Consider the following 14,014-nt stretch of genomic DNA (forward strand, 5'->3'; position numbering starts at 1 on the left):
ATTGCTGTAAACACCCTACTTTATTTCTCTATTATGATGCATACCCTTTTGTGCATGCAACCCTCATGATGAACTAATTGAACAATGAGCATACAATCTCAAATCTCTCCCTCTCTCATTTTTTTTTTTGTATTAACTTTGCTTTTAATTTTTCTTTTTCTTCATGTTTTCAATTGTCCTTCCCCTATTTTATTAAATTCTCAATTTCAAAAAATACAAAAATTCTCATTTTATTTTTTTGTCCAAAACCCTCATTATTATTTAAACCATTTTTTTTTTTTAAGCTTATCCTCTCAAATCAATTTTTATTTTTTTTGTCCAACTTTTACTTTTGGAATTTTAGTGGTTGAGAGAGAAAATCAAAAGAGAGACCCCTCCGTTTGTTTTTAAAGTAAAATATTTTCAAACATAAAATATTTTACATGTAAAACATTTTTAGTGAAATAGTTTTGGTATGACAAGTAGATTTTTGGTGTAAATGCACTTTTGGTCCCTATATTTTGGGCCAATTCGCATTTTGGTCCCTAAATTGATTTGATTCCTATTGTCGTCCCTATTTTTAAAAAATCGTTTCTATTTTAGTCCTTGCTGTCATCCAAGTAATGAAACCCTGTTACGTGGCAGATGGAGTGCCCTGATTGCTGACATGGTGCTGACGTGGCACTAAAGTAACATTAAAATATTATTAAAAAAATTATTTGGCAGTTTTCAATGCCATGTCAGCATTTTAATTTTTTACTTTCATATTATTATTATTATTGTTTTTGGCCTTAAATCTAATAATAATAGTAATATTATTATTATTATTATTTTTACTTTCATTATTTTTTTTCTGTAAGAACATAACATCTAGTTCTTCATGTTCTTCCCACATTCAAGAAATAAACCCAGCAACCAATCCAATCTCTCGCAAACCCAAATCCAAATCCAGCAACCAAATCTAATCTCCATCAAATCCAGAAAAACAAGAAATAAAACCCAGAATCAAGAGCAAACCTAGAACAAATGCAAACCTAGAACAGTGTAGGTGAACCCAAAACTATTCTTTATGTTCTATAGAAAAGAAGATGAACTTGCCCAGAAAATTAAAATAATCAATATTTTCTTTTCTTTCATTGATTTTCTTAGCAAATAATCAAACCCATGAACCCAGAAAAATCATCAACAACCTGAAACCGGAAAAATCAAACTCGTGAACCCAGAAAAATCAAGCCCATGAACCCAGAAAAATCATCAACAACCTGAAAACCAGAAAAATCAAACTTCATGTTCTCACAGTCAAACCCACCAATCAGTCAACAAACCCACGCTCACAAAGTCACCAAACCCACTACCACCATCATTGATCAAAAAAGAGAGAGGAAGAGGGATTCGAGTTTAGAGAGAGAAAAAAAGTCAGAGATTGAGGAAGAAAGAAGCAAAAGAATGATACAAACACAAACAACACAAACAAGCAAAAGTTGGAGATTGCATGCCGTGCCCATGTTGTTGATCTCCTCTGCCTCTTCTTCTTCTTTTTTCTCAGGCTGATCTTCTCTTCTAATTCTTCTGGGCTGATCTTCTTCCCTCTTCTTTTTATCAGCCGTGGTTTGGGATATTTTTCAACCAACCCAATTTGAGAGCAAGTCGCTCAGATCGAGAGAGATAGAGACTAAGAGAGACAAATGCCACACAAACTAATTAGGGTTTTTAAGCATTATAAATATGCATCTTTGGCTGATGTTGTTTGGGATATTTATTAATTTATTTTTGTTTTGATTTTACTTTTTTGGTTTATCTTAAAAGAAAGAAGAAAATGAAATAGATATAAACACAAACACAAACACAAAAATGCGGAGCGTGAATAGTGTTAATTTAGTGTTTGTTTCTTAAAAAAGTTCAAGAAAAATTGAAATAATTGCACTAAATTTTTTTTTCTCAATCTTTAAAACTATAAAGTTTTTTTTTTTTTTTTTTTTTTGGTGAAGTTTTTTAGTTTAAATTGAAATTTTTTTTCTCAGAAATAAAAAAAAAATTAAAATGTTGACGTGGCATTAAAAACTGCCAAATAATTTTTTTAATATTTTAATGCCATGTAAGTGCCACGTCAGCACCATGTTAGCAACTAGGGCACTCCGTTTGCCACGTAATAGGGTTCCGTTACTTAGATGACGGTAGGGACTAAAATAGATATGATTTTTTAAAAATAGGGACGACAATAGGAACGAAATCAATTTAGGAACCAAAATGCGAATTGGCCCAAAATGTAGGAACCAAAAGTGCATTTACGCCTAAATTTTTTTAAGCAAATTACCAAAACTGGTGGCTCATCCACCCAAGACTCTGGTGTGAAAAGTCCGGTGACCAAACCATTGCCAAGCAGTGTATTCAGTTATCAAGCCTCTGGAACCAGTCACTCAAATGGTGTCTCTAGTTACCGGAACACTGGCACCATGTTGGAGGACCACTGCTGGGAGCATCTTTGCTGTTGCCACCATACATCACTGCGTAAACTGCCGCCAAACTCAGCTGAGGGGCTGAGATTGCTTGTTGTATATATGACATTTCATGCTCTTGGATGTTGGTAAAATTTGACATTCAGTAATCAGTGTTGACAATGAAAGCAGGGAGACTGGTTTAAAGTAGAAAAACATAAAAACACGTTTAAATGGGAGGTGTTTTATAGAATGCTCTAGACTGAGGGCTCATTTTCATTTCAATTCTAAACTCATAGTTTAAATGGACCTTAAGTTCGTAATCTTATTTAGTTTTTTGGCCCAGCTTATATCAAAAAAGAGTTTAGATAAAACAAAAGCCTACGCGCATTGCAAAGAATGAAACACCAAGCTAATTCATGGGCTTTCTCTCTTAAAAATATATATATATATATATATAAATATAATTCATGGGCTTATCCGATTTTTAACAAATACGTTTGATAACTTTTAAAGTATAGTTTCTCTAGAATAAAATTCAAGGCTAAAATAAATTTAACTTCTGGTTCCGAATAACAATTGAAAATAAGAGTAAGTTTAGACATGCTTTACATAGTAAAATTGTTATTCCTATTGCTTACACTCGTTTTTAATTTCTTTATTATCTTGTTTTTATTATTATCATTTATCTTGTCACTTAATTTAGTTGTAGGTCATCATGCCATAAAATTTACCACTTTTTTGAGTTGATGAAATAAATTTGGTTAATAATATTGTGTCTATCGAATAATTAATTGAACACTATATAGTTCTTACTTACTTAGTAGAGACCAGTAGACATATCGAGCGTGCGCAAGTGCCTTGAACCTTCCCATGACATAATTTGATCCCAAACTTATTCTCGGTGGAACGTAGACTATTTTTCTTATCCATTGAGTCAATCAAACCAAAAAAAGATTTTTATTTCTTGTTTTATTTTCTTTTTAAAATAATAACAAATAAATGGTAACACCTTCAATTTTTGAAAACCTATGATTTTCCAATAAAAACCTTCAAAAACTCTTTTTTCTAAAAACCCAATGTGGTGGTGTCATATGCTTTAGTTTTTAGATTTATATAAATATAGATTAGTTGTGTTTTGAATATTTGATAAAGTTTTTATTTATTTTTATTTTTTATTATTAATGAAAGAGTTAATAGATGCTCTAAAAAGTATTGGTTTAAAAAATATTTTCTAAAAATTTTTATAGGAAAAGGAAAAAGCAATTGATTTTTATGTCAAATTTTTATATTTTCCATGGAAATTTTAACAAAACTTTCCTAAAATATTCTATTAACAAATACTTTAAAAACACTAGTTTTTAATACTCATACTTAGAGATTGGTCTTGTATAAGTCGTAGCTCATGTATGGATGAAAATCAGATTGAACATTGAGTGCTATTGCTTATAAATTAAAAGAATGATTTCTTCCTTATAAACTCTTATTATTCGGTAGATTATAATAGGTTGCAAATTTCATACTTTGTATAGTTTTTTTTTTTTTTTTTTTTTTTAATTTTTTTTTTTGAGAAGAAGATAAGTTTCTGGCATTAGGTTATTTACTTAATTATTCAATTGTTGTACTTCCAATATTAAAAAAAAAAAAGAAAAAAAAAGATAGTACCAATAAATTATAATTGCTCAAGGACTACTTCAAAAAGAGGTTTCGAGCTTAGTGGTCTTTTATCAATGACATTGACAATGACTGGTAATATAATATGAGTTTTATCAACATATACCCTAAAGACACATCTATCAATAAACCATTTAAAAAAAAATATTTATGAAAAAATTCACTTTTTTCTCTCATAAAAAGATTCCTAAAATGGATGATTAGTGTATGCCTTTATGAAAAAATAATAATAATTAATTTTTTTACGACTTTTTATATTTTCCATGAAGTTGTGTCAAAATTTCTCTAAAATAGCTTATTAACAATTTCTTTAAGGGTACTCGTTAAATTAACAATAATAAAATTTTCTATTTCTTTTACAAAAGCTTCGACATTCTCTACGTGAAATTTTTAATTTTTCCATGACAAATTTAAATTCCAAAGTTTCTACCCAAATTGCTTAATAACTTGGTTATTTAAAGGTCTCTTTGTACTCTTTCAAACCTGGATAGATCTAGAGATGTTGTATGCCATTTTCACAATGAATTCAATTTTTAACTCAATCATAACTTATTCAAAAGTTAGTTACAACAATTTAGGACTATTATTTTTTTTATATTCTAAGACTCCCTTAACCTGTTGATCATATTCCCCTTTAGTAAATGTATTTCAATACATATGTTTTTCTAACTTTTTAAATAGAACATAGGGTGAAGACAGTGGAAGTGTGGAACTCATGACATAAACAACCATTTTTTCCTAAAGAAATAAACTAATAAGGAATTCTGAATTTAATTATTTATCACATTATTCTAACTAACGCTGTCTACAATTTAAAGAGTTAAGTTTGGTAGCAAGTAGCCAGTAGGGAAAGAGAATGCAGTGCACCATTTAAGGTTGAAGTTCCCAATACACTAAAATTCGATAAGAGAACACAGAAAAATTACATTATTATGAGAACAACCATAAATCTATTAATCATAGATCAAGGAGAGTGCAATGATGGTACAAGATGAAGAGGAATTTTCTTAGACACAACGAAGGACTTAGCTTCGCTCATGTCCAAGTCTTCTCCCTTAACATTTGCATTGGGCAACCTCCAGTCAAACCAATATAAGAGATTGGCAATCACATATTCAATAGAAGAAACACTGAATGCCGAACCTGGACATGCCCTTCTCCCACCTCCAAATGGGAACAATTCAAACTCTTGGCCTATGAAATCAATTGGACTGTCGATGAATCTCTCTGGGAGAAATTCTTCTGGCCTATCCCATACCTCAGGATTCCTATGGACTGCCCATGCATTGACATGTACTCTTGTTTTCGGCGGAATATCATAACCTCCAAATTTCACACTTTTTGTTGTTTCTCGAGGCACCATAAGAGGATTTGGCGGGTGTAGTCTCAACGTTTCTTTGTCGACACATTTCAAGTAATTCCTTTGATTGATATCATTCTGATCTATCCTTGACTTCTTTCCCACCACTCTTCTCACCTCTTCTCGAGCTCTCTTCATAGTACTTGAAGCTTTTAAAAGCTCTGCCATTAACCATTCCAGAGTTGTTGAAGTAGTATCGGTTCCTCCCACAAACACGTCCTTAAATTATAAAAAGGAAAATGTTAAAGGCGCTACTAATTCTACTATAAAAGGTTTACACAATGAATGCATGAATTACTTTTGGAAACATTATAAAACCTTATAAAATGTTTTTTTTTTTTTTTTTCCTGCTGAAAACCTTATAAAATGTTACTGTTGCTTTAATAACATAATAAAAGCATGAATTACTTTTTGAAAATACTAAACCTACAATAGTTGCCACTAAATTTATTGCAAAAATCTTATAAACTAACTTGATAATGAATGTGATCAATGCCACATCCAATGTAATAAATAATTTGTATTTACTTTTTTCTCATGTTAAAAATTGATACATCTGTTTATAAAGTCTATGTAGTAAAACTTATATTATCCCTCACATTACTAATTACATTTTAGCAATTGCTGATAGATCGATTTATAAGGTTTACAGAGTAAAATTTATAGTAACCCTATATCATCACTCTATAGAAAAAGAAAACTTTTAGATGAGAGAGAGAGAGAGTGATACCAGTAGGATCACTTTGATGTTGTCATCAGTTAGCTCAAACTCGAGCATAGGATTCTGTTGAAGTTGGAGGAAAATATCCATAAAATCCTTCTTATAATTAGGATTTTCATAACTACTTTTCATTGTTTTGTGTTCTTCAATAACCTCATCAAAAAAGGCATCAGGTTCTCGAAAAGTGGTTTTCATACTTGGTATTAACCCTGTAAGAACATCAATCCATTTCATAGAAGGGAAAAATCTCCCAAACAGAATGCTGTTAATTGCTCTGTTATCCTTCTTGACAGGTGCCACAACCTGCTCTTACCATCTTCGAACTTCCGTCCAAGTACACATCTAGACACTATGTTATTTGAAGTCGCAATCAACATGTCACTTAGATTAAGAGAAGCCTTTTGGATGCACGTACAACTCACGTATGTTCTTGATTAATAATGCAACTTCTTCATCTCTTACAAATTGGAAAGATAGCACTCTTCTGAGACTCAAAAGTTCAAGGACACAAATTTTCTTAGCTTGTCTCCAATACTCACCATAGGATGAGAATGCTACGTCTGTGCATCCATATGTAGAGGAAGATATCGGGAGCTGTGGTTTTTGCCCGATTTGAGAAAATGATATCTTGCGTCTTCATTATTTCTCTGGCCATAGCTACAGATGACACCACCAGGGTTGGAGTATGCCCCAAATCTAAGTGCATTATAGGGCCATACTTCTTTGAGAGTGCTTGAAGAGAACGATATGGGAATGTGCCTAACTGGTGAGGTTTCCAATTAATGGTAGCTTTGGTAGGGATGGAGGTAAATTGGGTTTGGCACTAGTAACGCACTTGAAAACATAAAGAGAAGTGAAGAGGATAAGAAGGGAGAGGAGGGGATTTAGTTGGAATACTATTTTGTGTAGCTCTAGCAGCAATGATAGTAGAGCCATTTCCTTTTAGTGTTTAGCATGAGCTCTTCAAGTATATATATTAGATTTCTAAAAGTTAAGTTATACAAATTTCTTAGGTGTTGTGCTTTAAATTCTTCAATTGAATTCAACTATATACATGTTTGATTAATGGAGTAAAGATAGTTTTATCTTTTCCAAATATAATTGCAATCCACCGCATTTCAAGTAGTTGAATGATGTGTCTTTCATAATTTTATAATATGTGGATGGAAACTTTGCACATTTTACATGAGCGTCTTGAAGTGTAGAAAACTGTCGGTGACAATAAAATGCATTATTTTTCGCTTAAAAAGCTAGTTTCCATTAAAGTTATATTGATCGGTTTAATTTTCTTTTCTTTTGATAATTTCATTTTTTTTTTTTAAAGTTAGTCTTTCAATATATATATATATATATATTGACTTTGAATATCTCTGCTGAAAACACTAAGTGTTGTTAATTAAATTACAAAATCCTTGAAAAAAAAATTACATATATTGTTAGAGAGGTATGAAAATTTTGTCAAAACAATAGTTTTCAGTATTTGAACATTGAAAATTGTAAGCCCCAAAAAGAAAACTGTGTTTGGTAGAAGTTTTTTATCAAGAGTGCTTGAGTTAAAATTCTCAATTTAGAGTGTTCAAAACATGTATTTTGAAAACTCATTCATTCCAATTTTTAGTTTTCAAATAATGTTGCTGCATGGTCTTTTCATAAATAAGTTGAAAATTATAAGGCCATTGCAAGAGTAAACTCCTTTTTTTTTCTCCCACGGGCCCACCACTTTGTCTTTCTCTCTTCTTCTTCTCTCTCTCTCTCTCTCTCCTTAAATAAAATAGTATTCTTTTAATTATTTTAAAACAAAAAAACATATACATACCAAATACACAATTATGTTTTTTTTTTTTTTATATAAAATTTAAAATATGTTAATTGAAATATAGTACTAAACACATTTGCATTATAAATATTTTAAACATATGTTTTCACAACACTTTTTAAACTACAATTTTCACATCATTTTGAATAACAATACTTTGAGCACCACTATCAAACAGGCCGTTACTCTGATCTTTTTTGTGTTTTCTTTGTTTGGCGTGGCATAAGAAATTGGAGAACAGATGATTTATTTTCTTTGATACCTCTATCAACTAATCCCTGTTAATGAATCTCATGTATAATTTTATGCATTTAGATATTCCCTTTAATGAAAGGGCGCCCTAGCTAGTAATGTGCATGAAGGCCAGCGAGAGTGAGTGAGAGAGATTGATATCATGGGATCAGAAAGGCGGTAAGGAATTTAAAAAATGATAAAGAGTTTTTGACAAAATTTGGTTACTTTTATTTTCCTACACATTACTATATATGGCCATAGATCAGAAAATTTGACAGAGTAAGATTTGATTGGTATCATAATCCCAGTTATACTTACCCAAAGTTGTCAATGTCAGTGGGACTACGCCTATTATTTAGGTCATAGTAGCAAATTCTACACAAAATGTATTTTATGTTGGGAGAAAAGGAATGGTCATTAACATGGTGGATTGGGATTACATAGAGATTATGATTAAGAGTTTGGAGACTTCACACCATGACCCGAACCATGGAATCGAGTCCAACCAATGCCTATGTTAACTTATTTTTTTATAGTGGAGAAATTATTTGAAAATGAGTGCCCTCATTTTTAAAAACAGTAATTATATAGGTTGGGCCTATCCTAGACATGGACCCAAGAGTACGCCACTAATCAAATGGATTGGGGCGGAGATATGGGAGTCGCTACTAAGTTTAAGTCTAGAAATTGAACATGACCCTCTATGGCTCTATGTAATGTAATGGTCTAACAAACCAAACATTAATTCTGGAGTTAGGGTACAAGTTTGGGAATGTGATAGACACCTAAACCCGTTTGATCGAATGGGCCAGCTTCCACCCATGTATTTTGAAGCCACATTATTATGAAGGCCCCTCTGAGGGGCCTACTTTAATCATGTAGCAATGAAGATATAATGTTTTCGCCTTCCATTGGAAGAAGAGTTTGCATGCTTAGCCTTTGGCTAAAAAAGAAGAAAGAACTCAAAGAATTATAAAATCCTTGTTTTTATCCTGGAATCACTTTGATAGCATTTCCGATGAGTATTTTCAAGGATGTTTGCTTATGCCTCGAAAAGGGAATGAATGAGGCTTTTGTAGTTAATAATCTTAGTGCAAACTCTTCTTCGAATGGTATGTGTTAGAAATACTGAAACGTAGTATTGTATTTCATAATGAAGGAATATACATGCAATGCCTTTATATAGGAGGCATATGTGTGCGGTACAAGTAAAGTGTAGTAATACAAGTGTGCTATACAAGTAAAGTAGCTGGGCCTAAAGCCCATAACATAATATACATTAGCAGCCCCCCTCAAACTCAAAGTGGATGTGAGACCAGCTTGAGGTTGTCAACCAAATCACGAGTGCATCCCTTAGGAAGTGCCTTGGTGAAGATATCTGCAAGTTGATCTTTGGAGGAGACGGAGAAAAGCTTGAGAGCACCATGAACAAGATGAGAACGGATAAAATGACAATCAATCTCGATGTGTTTAGTCCGTTCATGGAAGACATCATTGTGAGCAATATGAATGGCACTCTGGTTGTCACAATAAAGGGGAGTAGCAGAGGATGTGGACACACCCAAATCCTTAAGAAGCCATCGTAGCCAAAGGAGCTCAGAGGTGGTGTCAGCAAGAGCACGATATTCTGCTTCAGTACTGGAGCGGGCCACGAAAGTTTGTTTCTTACTTCGCCAAGAAATCAAAGAAGAACCAAGGAGAAAGCAATAACTTGTAGTGGACCTGCGATCAGTGAGATCTCCAACCCAATCAGTATCAGAAAATGCACAGAGGACAAGAGGAGACTAAGCTGAGTAGAAAAGGCAATGGAAGAGAAAACCCTTCAAGTATCGTAGAATGCGTAGACCAGTGGCATAGTGAGTCGATCGTGGAGCAGACAGATACTGGCTCACCTGATGAACATCATAAGAAATGTTTGGACTAGTAACTGTGAGATAAACGAGGTTGCCAACCAATCATCTGTAAAGAGAGGGATTAGACAATGGTTTCCCTCCCGAGGGTGTCAGATGCGCATTAAGTTCAACTGGAGTGTCAACAGTCTTGCTGTCAGTGAGTCCAGTTCGAGATAAATGGTCAGATGCATACTTGGCTTGAGTAATATAAAGACCATCTGTGGAACGAGTGATCTCAAGACCTAAGAAATAACTGAGATGTCCAAGGTTTTTCATCTCAAACTGCTGACTAAGAAAATCTTTGAGTTCTTGAATACCATTGAGGTCATCACCAGTTATGATCATATCATCCATATATAGGAGAAGCAAAATGGTGCCTTTATCATTGCGATGAAGAAATAAGGCAAAATCATAAGGACTGACAGTGTAACCCAAGCGAAAGATGGTGGAGCTGAACTTGGCAAACCAAGCTCGTGGAGCTTGTTTAAGGCCATAAAGTGCATGTCGAAGGTGACAAACCTTGTTTGGTTCAACAAAAAGACCAGGAGGAGGTTGCATATAGATTTCTTCATGCAGATCCCCATTAAGGAAGGCATTTTTAACATCCATCTGAAAAAGGTCCCATTTACTAGCAGCGGCAACAGCTAAAAAGGCACGAACAGAGGAGATACGGGCAACTAGAGCAAAAGTCTCTTCATAATCAATCCTATACTTCTGTGTAAAACCTTTTGCAACAAGACGAGCCTTGTAGCACTCGATGGACCCATCAGAGCGAGTCTTGATCTTATAGATCCACTTACAACCAACCACAGACTGACTAGGAAGGAGAGTAACCAGATCCCAAGTATGATTTTAGGTTAATGCATCAATTTACTCTTTCATTGCAATCTACCATAAAGGGTCAGTAGAGGTCTCACGATAGGTTTGAGGCTCATAGAGTGTAGCAAGGGCAGTGTAACAATGATAGTCAAGTAAATGTGCAGGAATGGATCTTACCCGGGTTGAGTGGCGAGGTGGTATGTCTTGTGGAGGATCTTCAGGCGAAGCAGGAGCAGGGGACCTAGGCTCAAGGTGGGGTAGCTCGTCATCAACCTGTTCATCTACAACCTGTCTAGGAGAATCATAAAAAATATCTGGAGATTAAATAGAGAAGTCCAAAGGAGGATCAAGAGTATCTATAGAAGGAACAAGAGACTCATTTGGAAATATTTCTAAAACAGAAGAGTTAGTTAGGGAAGAACGAAAGTGAGAGAGTTCAACAAACAAGCGGTGTTCCGAAAAGACAACATTACGGGAAACACAGAGACGATGAGAGACAGGATCATAGCACCGATACCCTTTTTGAGTTTCACCATAACCAAGGAAATAACAAAGTCTAGATCAAGGCTCAAGTTTGTTGTGCTCATGAAGCTGAAGAAGAATGAAACAAGCAGATCCAAAGGAGCGAAGGTAATGATAGTCAGGGGGTGACCCAAAAAGGCGCTCATACGGAGTCTGATTATGGATGACAGTACTTGGAATGCGATTAATGGCATGAACAGCATGAAGAAGTCATGGTTGTTGTTTTGTTATTTCTCTTTTTCTTGTTTTATTTTTGTAAAGTTGTGATTTACAACTATGTGTTTTGTTGGCTTTTATTCCGTGCCAAATTTGATTGTAATTTCTATCAATCGTTTATACCCTGTATTTGTTGTGGGAATTGTTGTAAGGGGTGTGTGATAGAGAGTGTGTGAAGACTCAAGCAAGTTGGAAGCTGATGGAATCTGACAGGTTTTAGACCCCTTAACACACACAGATTGCGTAGCCTAGATTAATTAGCCAAGTTGTTACTTAGTCAAATTAAGTAATTCTAGGTTAAAACAATCCAAACAATCATATCAAGATATAAAGCAGCGGAAAATAAATAACACAAGATATGATCACCCAGGAAACCACTCGGTAAAAACCTGGGGAGGATTTGACCCACCGATCCTCAAGGCTAACCTGAATTCACTATGAAAGAATTGAAGTTCGTACAAAAGGACTACTAGCTCCCCGCTCGACTTCCTAATGCTACCCACCAGTAGAACTTCCTGACACGACCACGCGCAGGCTCCGAATCCACGGACTACTTCTTTCTTGAATTCCTTTCAATCAGCTACAAGCTCCCCGCTTGCTTTTCTTTTAATCTCCAATGGTTGCAACAATAATGATCTTCAAGATGTTGAAATAATCTCCACCATGAAAACCCTAAGTTTTGTGTAAAGGAAAGCTCCTCAAAGATCTCACACGAGATTCACACAAAACAGCAATGTATGAGCAACAATACAATATGGGCAACCTCCAAAAACTTGGCTAGGGTTTTATTTATATACCTAGGGTAAAAACATAAAACCCTAAACGTTTAATGAAGTAGGGCTGAGTTGGAAATTCTGCAGAAAATTCAACCTGTGCGATTTTCGATCGATCGAGTCTATTATTCGATCGATCGAGCCAGGCCGAGAGTCCCAAGTACTTCTGCAGCCACTCGATTCCAACTTTACAATATTAAACCAACTTTGAGCAAGTCTAAAGAAGACACCATACAATGTTTTGATCATGGTTTGCCAACATTACAAATTAGAGTTCTAAATACATAAAATCCTAAGACCTTAGAACCTAACAAACTCCCCTTTGGCAATCCGTGACAAAACCCTAATTAACAGCTCAAAGTTTTACAAATAAAAGCCCTTTACAAAGATAATGCTCATAAACTTCAATTCAGCCTAACTACTATCCATAGTTGCAAGTGTAGACAGCAGCTTAGTTGAATGAACCTGTATAATCCTGAAATACTCAACAAACGCATAAACGCATGTGTGACAGTAAAGAGTAAAACAACAGGTATAACATTCTTGTTAGATCCACACAACACAAAATAAAGACATATAAAATGAACAAGTCATAAATATAAATCAATACGCAGTGAATCATAAAGCAACAAGAATCAATAAAAAATATCATGTATATCAATCAATGTTACTCCCCTAACATGAATATCCCAAAAAAAATGATATACAAAGTGAAGCACATAGGATTAAAACATGAATATCCAAAACAATGATATACAAAATCTCCCCTAATAACAAAAACTCTACTCCAAGTCAAAACTCCACTCCCCTTTTTGTGACGGAATGCCAAGGAGCAATCACAAGTCGCCATCAAAAGGAGGTGGTGAGGGTGAATGAAGACGCGCAAGATCAGCTCGGAGAGCACGTATCTCATCTAGCAAGTCCACCAAAATCTGACCATGAGCCTGCTGAACAGTCATGACAGTCTCCAAAGTACGACGAACATCAAAGTCAGCCGAAGGAGGTGGAGGAACATCAGCAGCAGCATCATCATCACCAACAGGAATAGGAATATCCTCACCAGCCATACCTGCAGAAGAAGAAGGAGGAGGTGCACTACTAGAGGGCTCAGATCTAGGGTGTTTAGAACCAGCTCGAAGATGAGCGGCCCTCTGTCTAAGAAAAGACGCACCTATAGGTCCTATCACATGGACGGGCTCAGAGGCAGGAAAGTCATCAAGACCAAGAAAGAGAAGAATCCTATGAATGAAAATAGGATGAACTAGAGCATGAGCAGTAGATGAACTCCTATAAACTTCGTTTAAAGAACGAAGAAAAAGATGGGGAAAACTAATAGGAGCATCAGTAACAAGAGCGTATAGAAAAACACACCTCTCAAGAGGATGGTGTGAACATGGGAAATAGGCCAGAGCGAATGACAAGCTATCCGAAAGAACAGATAGTGCAACCCAGAAAGCTCAGCAGAAGTGATCGAGGATCAGAACCCCACTGGACAGTAGTACCAGTGACGTATGACAAAACATCGCTAATCTCAGGAGCTCAAATCATAAGGATAGACAGGATGCTGGACCAA

The 14,014-nt window shown here is 34.8% G+C and overlaps 1 pseudogene; it reads right to left on the reverse strand.

Annotated features, from left to right (window-relative positions):
- Nucleotides 1-5,037: 5,037 nt before the first annotated feature.
- Nucleotides 5,038-7,107, reverse strand: LOC112028966 (phenylacetaldehyde oxime monooxygenase CYP71AN24-like; annotated as a pseudogene).
- Between the last annotated feature and the right edge of the window lie 6,907 nt (nucleotides 7,108-14,014).

Source organism: Quercus suber, unplaced genomic scaffold, assembly GCF_002906115.3.
Source record: "Quercus suber isolate HL8 unplaced genomic scaffold, Cork oak 2.0 scaffold_100, whole genome shotgun sequence".
Classification (NCBI taxonomy): domain Eukaryota; kingdom Viridiplantae; phylum Streptophyta; class Magnoliopsida; order Fagales; family Fagaceae; genus Quercus; species Quercus suber.